The sequence below is a fragment of the Mauremys reevesii genome, linkage group 1 (genome assembly GCF_016161935.1).
Source record: "Mauremys reevesii isolate NIE-2019 linkage group 1, ASM1616193v1, whole genome shotgun sequence".
Taxonomy (NCBI): domain Eukaryota; kingdom Metazoa; phylum Chordata; order Testudines; family Geoemydidae; genus Mauremys; species Mauremys reevesii.
Window position 1 is genome coordinate 302,964,604 of NC_052623.1, and position 9,394 is coordinate 302,973,997.

At 43.8% G+C, this 9,394-nt stretch overlaps 1 long non-coding RNA gene across 1 annotated transcript; it reads left to right on the top strand.

Moving 5' to 3' along the window:
* Nucleotides 1-245: 245 nt before the first annotated feature.
* On the top strand, nt 246-6,068 carry LOC120380380. The gene is made up of 3 exons (XR_005587747.1): nt 246-436; nt 3,492-3,583; nt 5,055-6,068. It is a non-coding gene; the product is annotated as an uncharacterized LOC120380380 (long non-coding RNA).
* The last annotated feature ends 3,326 nt before the right edge of the window (nt 6,069-9,394 follow it).

The window sequence follows — 9,394 nt, forward strand, 5'->3', positions numbered from 1 at the left end:
CTTGTTAAGCAAACCATTGCTTCTGTTATAATTTCTTTTCCTCTGTTTTTACTACATTGGGTTCTTTAAGATAACTTTTATGTGCTTGAAATTATCCACATATCCCCAAATAAAAGACAACCTTGGGAAAAAAAGGAGGTCTCAGCATGTCTAACCACTTTAAGTGGCAGGTGTGTCCCAGATTAACCCAATTAAGAGGGTGGAGCAGCATTTGGGGCTGATAAATAAGAGGAAGACAGCCATGTAGGAAGGAGATTTCCAGGCAAGAAGGCCTGGCTGTAGGCTGCTGTGGACAAAGAGACTACTGGAAAGGCTAACATGTTGACTTTTCCTAGGCAGAGGCTTGGAATCCTGGATAAAGCTGGAAAAGATTTCATCTAGAATGGTTGGAGTGACTGTTGTGATAAAGAACAGGTAGGGACCAAAGGAAGCCCAGGTATGGCAAAAGATGGTGGAACTGAAGTATGAGGTGTGTCATTGGGCTGTGCTTTGGGCTTTTTATAGACTATATGCATGGTATGTGGGATAAGTGGACTGTAGCATTATCCCACTATGTGGGATAAAAAACAGTCCTCTGATAAGGGGTAATATTGGACACAAGAGAATGTATGGTGGAGTCCTGAAGGAATGTGAGAGGGCCAACAGAGAGTAACTCCAGGGTTATTGCACCTAGCCACAAGCAGGCACTTGGGGGAATCATGATAAAGGTTCTAAAGGGGAAAATAACTTCTGGAATCTACACTTCCATTGACAATTTCATCCAATGGGTATGGACAAAGGTATCTGACCCCAGGGAGTTCTGCTGCTATTGAGCTATGGCAGGTGAGCACCAGGGAGAATATGAAAGACCAAGGAGTAAACAAGAGATGATGGTGGTGTTGGTCACAGGGCTGAAGCAGCACAGACCATGACAGAAAATCAATGGAGAGAGGTTATGGTGGAAAACCCAAATGGTGGACAGCACTAATTGAGGAGGAAATGTAGTCAGTGGGTGATTTATTATTGTATCACCAGAGCAGCCTCTGCCAGCAGGGCAGCCTCTATAGAACTTAAACCTGCCCTTGCTTCAAGGAGGTGAGGTGGGGAAGGCACCAGTTTCCTCAACTGAAATACCACCCATCCTATTATCCAAATGGCAAAATGACTTGACTTAGCTCCACTTCCTCTTTTGTATTGAAATTGAATAAAGGCCAAATCTTTCCTGGCAAGATTTACTAGCCCTTCTCCTGAGCTACAATGTAATTAGATATACTGTGATGGAATACCCCTTTATTCACACCCAACACATTACTGTAATAATCTTTGTACAAAAAGTATGCCTTGTAAGGGGTCATTTGAAAACTCATAATTGGCTGGTCAGCATTGTCCTGGTAAAAAGTGTGTACATCATATGTAAAGTTATAAGATTCCTCTGTATGATATTAACACCTGTTTGAAACCCACAGCCTTGCCCTGACAGAACTCAAGTCTGTCCTAAACAAAGGAAGGGATAGGTGCTTGTCTTGATTTGCATTTAAGCAATAAACAGGGCCATCAGGCAGTGAGGGAAAACAAAGGAAGTTTGAACAGGTGACACAAAAAACACCAGGGAATATCCTTCCACACAGACTTTTTGTCTCCAGGATCTCAGCTGGAAATGTTTTTCATGGGGGCGACTGAAACTATAAAAAGGAGGGACAAACACACCCTCTGTCTCCGTACCCACCTCATTCTCAGCATCTGAGAAAGACAAAAAGAAACAGCTGTTGGACTCTGGGGGAGGAGTCATGTCCTGAAAGTTTGGTCAGTAATCTGCTGGCACATATGGTGAGAGTTTGCTTTGCAACTAAAATAATTTAAGTACATATTAAGTGTTTTATCTCTATTTCTTGTAACCATTTGACTTATGCCTCATTATTTGTACTCAAATCTATCTCTTTGTAGTTAATCAATGTATCTTACTGTTTTATCTAATCCAGTCTGTTAAGCTAAATTGGCTGGGCAACTGCTTAAGGGAATAAATTGGCATTTATTCCCTTAAAGAAATAATGGACTTAATATATTTGTACTGTCCAAGAGAGGGCTGGGCAGTACAGGACATACATTTCTGGGAGAAAATCCAGGCCTGCAGATGTGTTGAGGCTGGTGAAAGCCAGGGTGCAGCTGGCAGGCTGTAGTTACACACAGACACTCAGGGTGTGGCCTTCCATGCTGGAAGGCTGCTTGTGGGCAGCCCAGGTGGGAACAACTACAGCAAGGCATTGTAAGGCACCCAAGGTTGCAGGGCAGTGTGATTGAACCCCCCACTGTTCTAGAGTGTGCCCTGGAATATCACACATGCATTAACCCATTTAAGAAAACAATAAAAACAGCTAGAGTTTCTAATCAGATTTGCTTACTCTCTCTCTTCTGTCTAGCTCCAGTGCTCTGCTTCTAAACCAGACCTGCACAGCAGCACCACAGATTCCTCACTTTCAACACTGCATCATACATTTCCCCTGTGTATTTCCAGTGCTTTCTTTTCCGTTTAGTTCTTTCTTCCATCATGATGTCACTGTCCTTCTTCTTACTTAGCAGCAGACACAACCAACTTGCACTTTGAACCTGGTCATAGTGATGTAATTATGTGATGTACTCTTTATACTGAAATTAAATATGATTATTCACAGAATTCTCTGGTCTCTACCATTTTGTACTGATATTGGTATAGTCAAGACACAAAGCATGTATGGCCTGATTCTAGCTTACATCAATGTAAATCAGTCAATGGATTTAAACTGTGTCTGAAATTGATAGTTTTACTAGGCTTCATTGATTTCTTTGTAGATAATCTTTGAGGTGAGTAACAGAGAGAGGGAGTTTGCTGTCTTGGAAAACCTCATTTATGAGCCTGCTGTTGTTGGATTTGCTGTTAGTCAGCAGTTGAAATATGTTGTTGTTGTTGTTTTCAATATCTTGGGCTGTGTCTACACCGGCAAAAATGGGCCCTGTAATTCACCACTGTTGCCCACTAGTGCAATTCTAAGGGAAACTGCAGCCTAGACAAGGCTCAGGCAGGCTAACTTGTGTTTTACAATCATGTCATCTAACTGCAAGCAGAATTAAAATGACAATGGTTAAATACCTGTGCCCAATCTACCATACAGCTTCTACTATTGCTACTGTCGTATCTGCATTTATGGTGAACTACGGGGCCCCCTTTTTTGCCAGCTTTGACAAGACTTTGGGCTAGACTTATCATAAGCTGCTGCTTTCCACCACTCTGATGCAAAACAGTCATAAACCCACTTTAACCAGCCTGTTAAGCCTAGTTTATGGCTACTTTGTATCATAGGAACAATGCAAAGCTTAGCTGTAGTAATGAATTTAGTACCAGTTGATTCTTGAGCACGTTCCAAATTTAGTCATATGTACCAAGTCTGTTTCTAGACTGGGTTTTGTGATGCATATGAGGTTTTTTTAAATCTAATTTTGTGTATCTAAAAAGCTCTCCCTTCCATTTTCAAATACAGGTTACTACTAGCTCTGATTGGCCAAGGTACAGCTGCTCTGCGTATAGCATACAACCCCACCTCAACTCAAGTGAGAGAGAACATAAACTCGGGTGACTAGAGTTCAAATCCTGGCTCTGCCACTGCTTTGGTAGTTAACTTGGGGCAAGTCACTTTCTCCTCTATGCCTCCATTTCTCCATCTATAAAATGGGGGTAATGATACTGATGCTCCTTTGTAAAGAGATCTGAGGCCAATGGATTAAAAGCGCTATATAAGAGCTAGCTACTGGTGGTAGTATTGCCTTTAAACAATTCTGAGAAACTGATGTTAGGGCTTATCTTCCCAGAGGAACTAACTGGAATAGCTTTTCCAGAATAGCTCGCTATGTAGATACTCCCTATTCTGGAATAGCGTCAACACAGGAAGTTATTGCAGAATAGCTTATTCCTCAATAGCCATTTCTGTCAATATACCTGTGTAGACAAGTCCTTGGTGAAAAAAGAATCAAACCTTTGGGTCTAACTAGTATGCCTCATTCATAAATGAGGTTGCTCCCAAAAAGCAAGATAATTTCAGACTAAACCAATAAAGGAAGCCTGACTCATGTCATCTCATTTAGCAGTGAGTTTCCCAGAGAAAAGATAAAGGTGCTGAATATTCAGAGGGAAAGCCATACTCCCCTTTGTTCTCCCAGCATCCAGATGCCTTGATCACTAGAATATCCATGGCAGGTTTCTGGCTGCTAGAAGGGATAGCATGTGGGGTTTGAGGTGACTAAGAGAGGAGTCTGTGACAAACTATAATGCTCTTTGGAAGAGCCTTTTACACACAGTTGCTATTGACAGAATCCTGGAAACACTTACACACCCACTTAATGTTATGAAAATGCTTAAGCACATTCAGGATTGAGGTCTCTATTTACTATGCATAAGTGGTGAATGAGCTTCTAGAATCACATTTGCAAGAGGATTACTAGCAAATATTAATGCAAAATGAAGAACAGCACAAAAACCAGGCAATATAATATTGGTCATCCAACTGTAAATCAAACCATGTGCTATAAGGATTAGTGTTATGCTACAGAGGGAGAGTATAACTAATCCATAATTTGACTGTGGTTGAATCCCAGTAGTTCTGAGAGAAGTAGCCACAATTTTGTAACTTTCATAAAATGCATAAGTAACCAAAATGTGAGAAGCTTTTGCTTCATTACCTCAGCAGTTGTGTTCTGACCTTGTGACTGCACTTTATAAAGGATTTTATAGGGTGGGTTTTTCCCCCACACAACTTGAATTAACATTTCTCTAAACTCCATGAGTTTATGCTATGTGAATGCCTAGTAGTTTGCAAATAGTTTTTCAATGTCACATTTCTATAACAGTGTTATGGAACAAAACTAATTGCTGTCTGTTGTGGATGCAATTCTATTCACAGCAAGATAAATTGGATTTCTAAACTGTGATTTTCATTGTGTTACCTCCATGTATCATGAGTTATCCTGATGTGCACAGCAGTGGGCCTACTTATTTATACGGTGAGCTACAGCTTTATGCTGAATCTATCAGCTTGCTGTGCTTTTAGGAAAACAGAAGGAAACCTGAAGTATAATTGTAGGCTGCCATCTATTGGAAGGGGTTAATGAGGATACGAGCCTTCAGACCATTTCTACACACAAGAGTAGAAAGAAAGCAAGTCTCTTGTTCAAGGACGTGGATATCACTCCAGACAATCCAACCAGTTGCTGGCTGTGTATTTTGGCTATGGGGGACTCTGCTTATCTGCAGACGTCTTTCTGTTTTGTTTCCTAAGTGGAAGAGTAGTATTTGTTCCAGAATGTTAGCACCTATCGTTATAAAAACTAAATGTCCAAGCTGAAATTTTTTTATTGAAGATTACCTTGTAATTATGAAAATAATGCATACTAAAATGAGAATGCAAGGTAAAATGGGGAAATAATAAAAGATGCTACACTTGATTAAGTCCTCATGAATCTAATTAAAGTACTGTTTTTATATTCCTCAAGATAACTGAAAAATATTTTTCAGTTATGTTCATATTATCCAACTATTATTTCCAACTATTAAAGCTGAGTAGGATTCTTATGAAAATAAGAGTCAAATGAATGAAATAAGATATTGCAAAAATATCTGAAATAAAAACATCAATGGATAGAACACACTAGTTAAAAACAAGTGTGGTTTCAAAAGGCTGGAAGAATAAATTATGGCCCTAATTTTAGGAGATTAGTAGAACAGTGAATCAGAAAAAAGTATACTGTGTGTAATGTGGGGCACTTTGAGCGATTTGGCTTCAGTCCTGTGGTCTGAAAAATATGTATCAACTTTTATACTTCAGACTATAATTTACAGTCAAGCCGTAAAGGACCTGAGGGCTACAAGATTCCCTTTGAATTCAGAGCAAACTACTATGTCATGTTCAATAACAGAAATGCTATACTGAGTCTCAGCATTGAGAATGAAATGGTTGAGGGACTGGATGGCCCAAAGCATTAGCAATGAGGATAATGGACCCTTTGTTTGCTTCTAAGTTGTCCTGGGTGAATTAAAGTTGTCAATTTCATAGCTGTGTGGTCACCTGTGAGATGAATTGATAGTTTCATTCCACTTCCAAGTGGACAACCTTCCACATCACAGAACCATTGTCAGGGCTGCCCAGAGAATTCAGGGGGCCTGGGGTCTTCGGCGGCGGGGGTCCTTCCGCTCCAGGTCTTCGGGGCACTTCAGTGGCAAGTCCCGGAGAGAGTGAAGGACCTGCTGCCGAACTGCCACCAAAGACCCGGAGCGGAACTGCCCTCGCTGCCGAATTGCTGCTGGAGACTCAGAGCTGAAGAAGCTCCGGGTCTTCGGCAGCGAGTCCTTCACTCGCTCCGGGTGTGTGCGGCGGCACTGAAGGACCTGCTGCCGAAGACCTGCTGAAAACTCTAGTGGTGGCACCTGAAAACTCTAGTGAGGACCCCTGCGGTGCCCAGGGCCTGGGGCAAATTGCCCCACTTGCCCCCCTAGGTGGCCCTGACCATTGTAGGTGGGTGGCAAGGGTGCTGGAAACTTTGTAGAAGTGTGGGGGCCAAGGTCAAAGTGCCTCTTCCCTTTCAGCAGCTGACTGCTCAGGCAGTGACCCAGCTGTCCTCTCTTTTGGTGTCACAGCAGCTTGTGGTGGGCAAAAGGTGTAATTGCAGTGTCTCCCCAGTAGAATCTATGATTCTATAGGGAGAAAAAACATGTGGGGAACATGAATTCTGCACTTAGGTTTCTTTTGTTAAAAAGGGGAGCCACAGCCCCCTGCCTCCCCACCCACCACTGGTGCCAAAACTGGGGGGAGGGGGGTATCTGGCAGGGCTGCCCAGAGGATTCAGGGGGCCTGGGGCAAAGCAGGGGAGCTGCAGCGCTTGTACTCACCCGGTGGCGGTCTGGGTCTTCGGCAGCATTTCGGTGGCGGGGGACCCTTCAGTCACTCAGCGTCTTTGGCAGCACTGAAGGGGCCCCCCGCTGCCGAAATGCCAACCAAAAACCCAGACTGCCACCGGGACAGTGCAGGTCCCCTGCAGGGCCCAGGGCCTGGGGCAAATTGCCCCACTTGACATCTCCCTCCCCCTGCCCCGGCAGCTCTGGTATCTGGTGCAGGAATTGTAGCATTTACATTTCTGCATGAATTAGGTAGTCACCCTTTCCCCCACCCCCAATTTGTGTAATATATTCAAAGACAGCACAAACTGGAAAATCACTTGTCTGAAAACATTGTACTTACTGTTACTTGTAACACATGCCTAAATCTGAAAAGTTTATATAAAAATATAAATCTTTCTGTTCTACCCTGTTTTTCTGGATAATCAATTAGCATGGGGTGCAGGAGGGGTGGGGGGGGTGGCAGGAGCTCAGGGCAGGGGATTGAGGTGCAGGAGTGGTGCGGCAGGCAGCTCAGGGAAGGGGTTGGGGTGCAGCAGGGGGTCAGGGGGCTCAGGGCAGTGGATTGGGGTGTGGCAAGGGGTCGGGACAGGGGGTTTGACTGCAGGAGGCATTTGGGGGGGCATGCTCCCTGCCTGCCCGTCCTGCCCCCACGCTGCTCCAGGAAGTGGCTAGAACGTGGGGGAGCAGGGGCACAGGGTGTGTCTGTTGCTTCAGACACCGCCGCCAGCATCTCCCATTGGCCGGGAACAAGGAACCGTGGCCAATGGGAGCTGCTGGAGGCGGTGCCTGAAGCAACATCAACACACACCCTTGTGCCCCTCCTCCTGCAGGTTCCATCCGCTTCCCGGACCGGCGCAGGGGCAGGGAGGGAGCATGCCCTGCCCCCAGTGCGCGTCAGGCCGGAGCCACTCTCGGTAAACGCTGGAGGAGGGCGGGGCTGCAAGGACTTCATGGGCCACAGAAAATAACCGTGGGCCGCATGTGTGAGACCCCTGCCTCAATGCATTGCAAGAAAATAGCAATGCATAGATGCCAGCAGTATGCTAAAGCACCAAGGGAAACCTGAATGCTGAGTACTTACAGGAGTGACTTTTTTCAGAGTTCAGAGTAGCAGCCGTGTTAGTCTGTATCCGCAAAAAAACCAGGAGTACTTGTGGCACCTTAAAGACTAACAAATTTGTTAGTCTTTAAGGTGCCACAAGTACTCCTGGTTTTTTTTCCAGAGTATGTCTGCACTGATTCAGAGGGAAGAATGTAAAAGCCAGCCGTGTGAATGCAATTATTTTGGAATAGTTATTCTGTAACAGTGCACACAAACCTAATTCACAAAAGAAGAAAAAAGCCCTTAGTCCACAAGGTTAATCCAGAATGCCATCTACATTTATCCACCCTGCAGCCTTGGAGGAGAAGCATCTTTCCCTGAAGTCCTTTGCTATTATATAAACACACTTTCCAGTCTTCTGTGCCAAAAATATATATTATTTCTGGATTCTTTTCAGAGGTCAAAACTGCTGCCAGTGGAATTATTAATTCATTTTACTCTTATCCTGTATCTGAGTTCTAAATAAAATTCAATCTGAGGTAGATTTACTGATCTAATCAAGAATTATCATTAGAATGACTGTCTCTGCCTGATGGAGAGAATGCTACCAAATGCCATTCCACAGGGTATTCTGGTTAATCTCTTCATTAATCTCCCTCAGATTTTTGCATCCTTAAACAGTTTTGTTATGCATATTAATGTCCTCTTCTAAAGAACTGAACATGTTTATAGATTCCCAGGCCAGAAAGGACCACTGTGATGATCTAGTCTGACCTACTGTATAACACAGACCATAGAACTTCCCCAAAATAATTCTTACAACATAGCTTTTAGAAAAACATCCAATCTTGATTTTTAAAAATGTCAGCAATGGAGAATTCACCATGTAAATTGTTCCATTGGGTAATTAGCCTCACTGTAAAATGTTCACCTTATTTCCTGTCTGAATGTATCTAGCTTCAACTTCTAGCCATTGGATCATGTTATATCTTTCTCTGCTAGACTGAAGAGCCTATTATTAAACATTTGTTCCCCATGTAGATGCGTCTAGATTGTAATCAAGTCACCCTGTAGCAGGGTGCTGGTGCAAAAGCACTTAACCCCTGATCAGCCAGCTCCAGTCAAGGGAAATAGATTGGGGCTGGTGAAACAGACGTAATGCCTGGCCTGGGAATTGACTTGGCCTGCGGGCCTGACAAGCCAGCAGTTATAAGGGCTGGGAGCCAGAAGAAAAGGCAGCCAGGGAAAGGTCAGACTCCTAGCTGTGGGCTGACTGCAGGAAAAGTGGGAACTAACCCTGTAAGCCTTGTATATAGCTCAACACTGGTGGTGGGAGAACTGTGTATGTGTAAATAAAGCCACCGGCGCTGCATAACTGAAAGCCTCTCTGCACTTCATTGGGATAGCCAGTGGGCTCTGGAACAGGGGCGTGACAGAGAACCTGTCACACACCC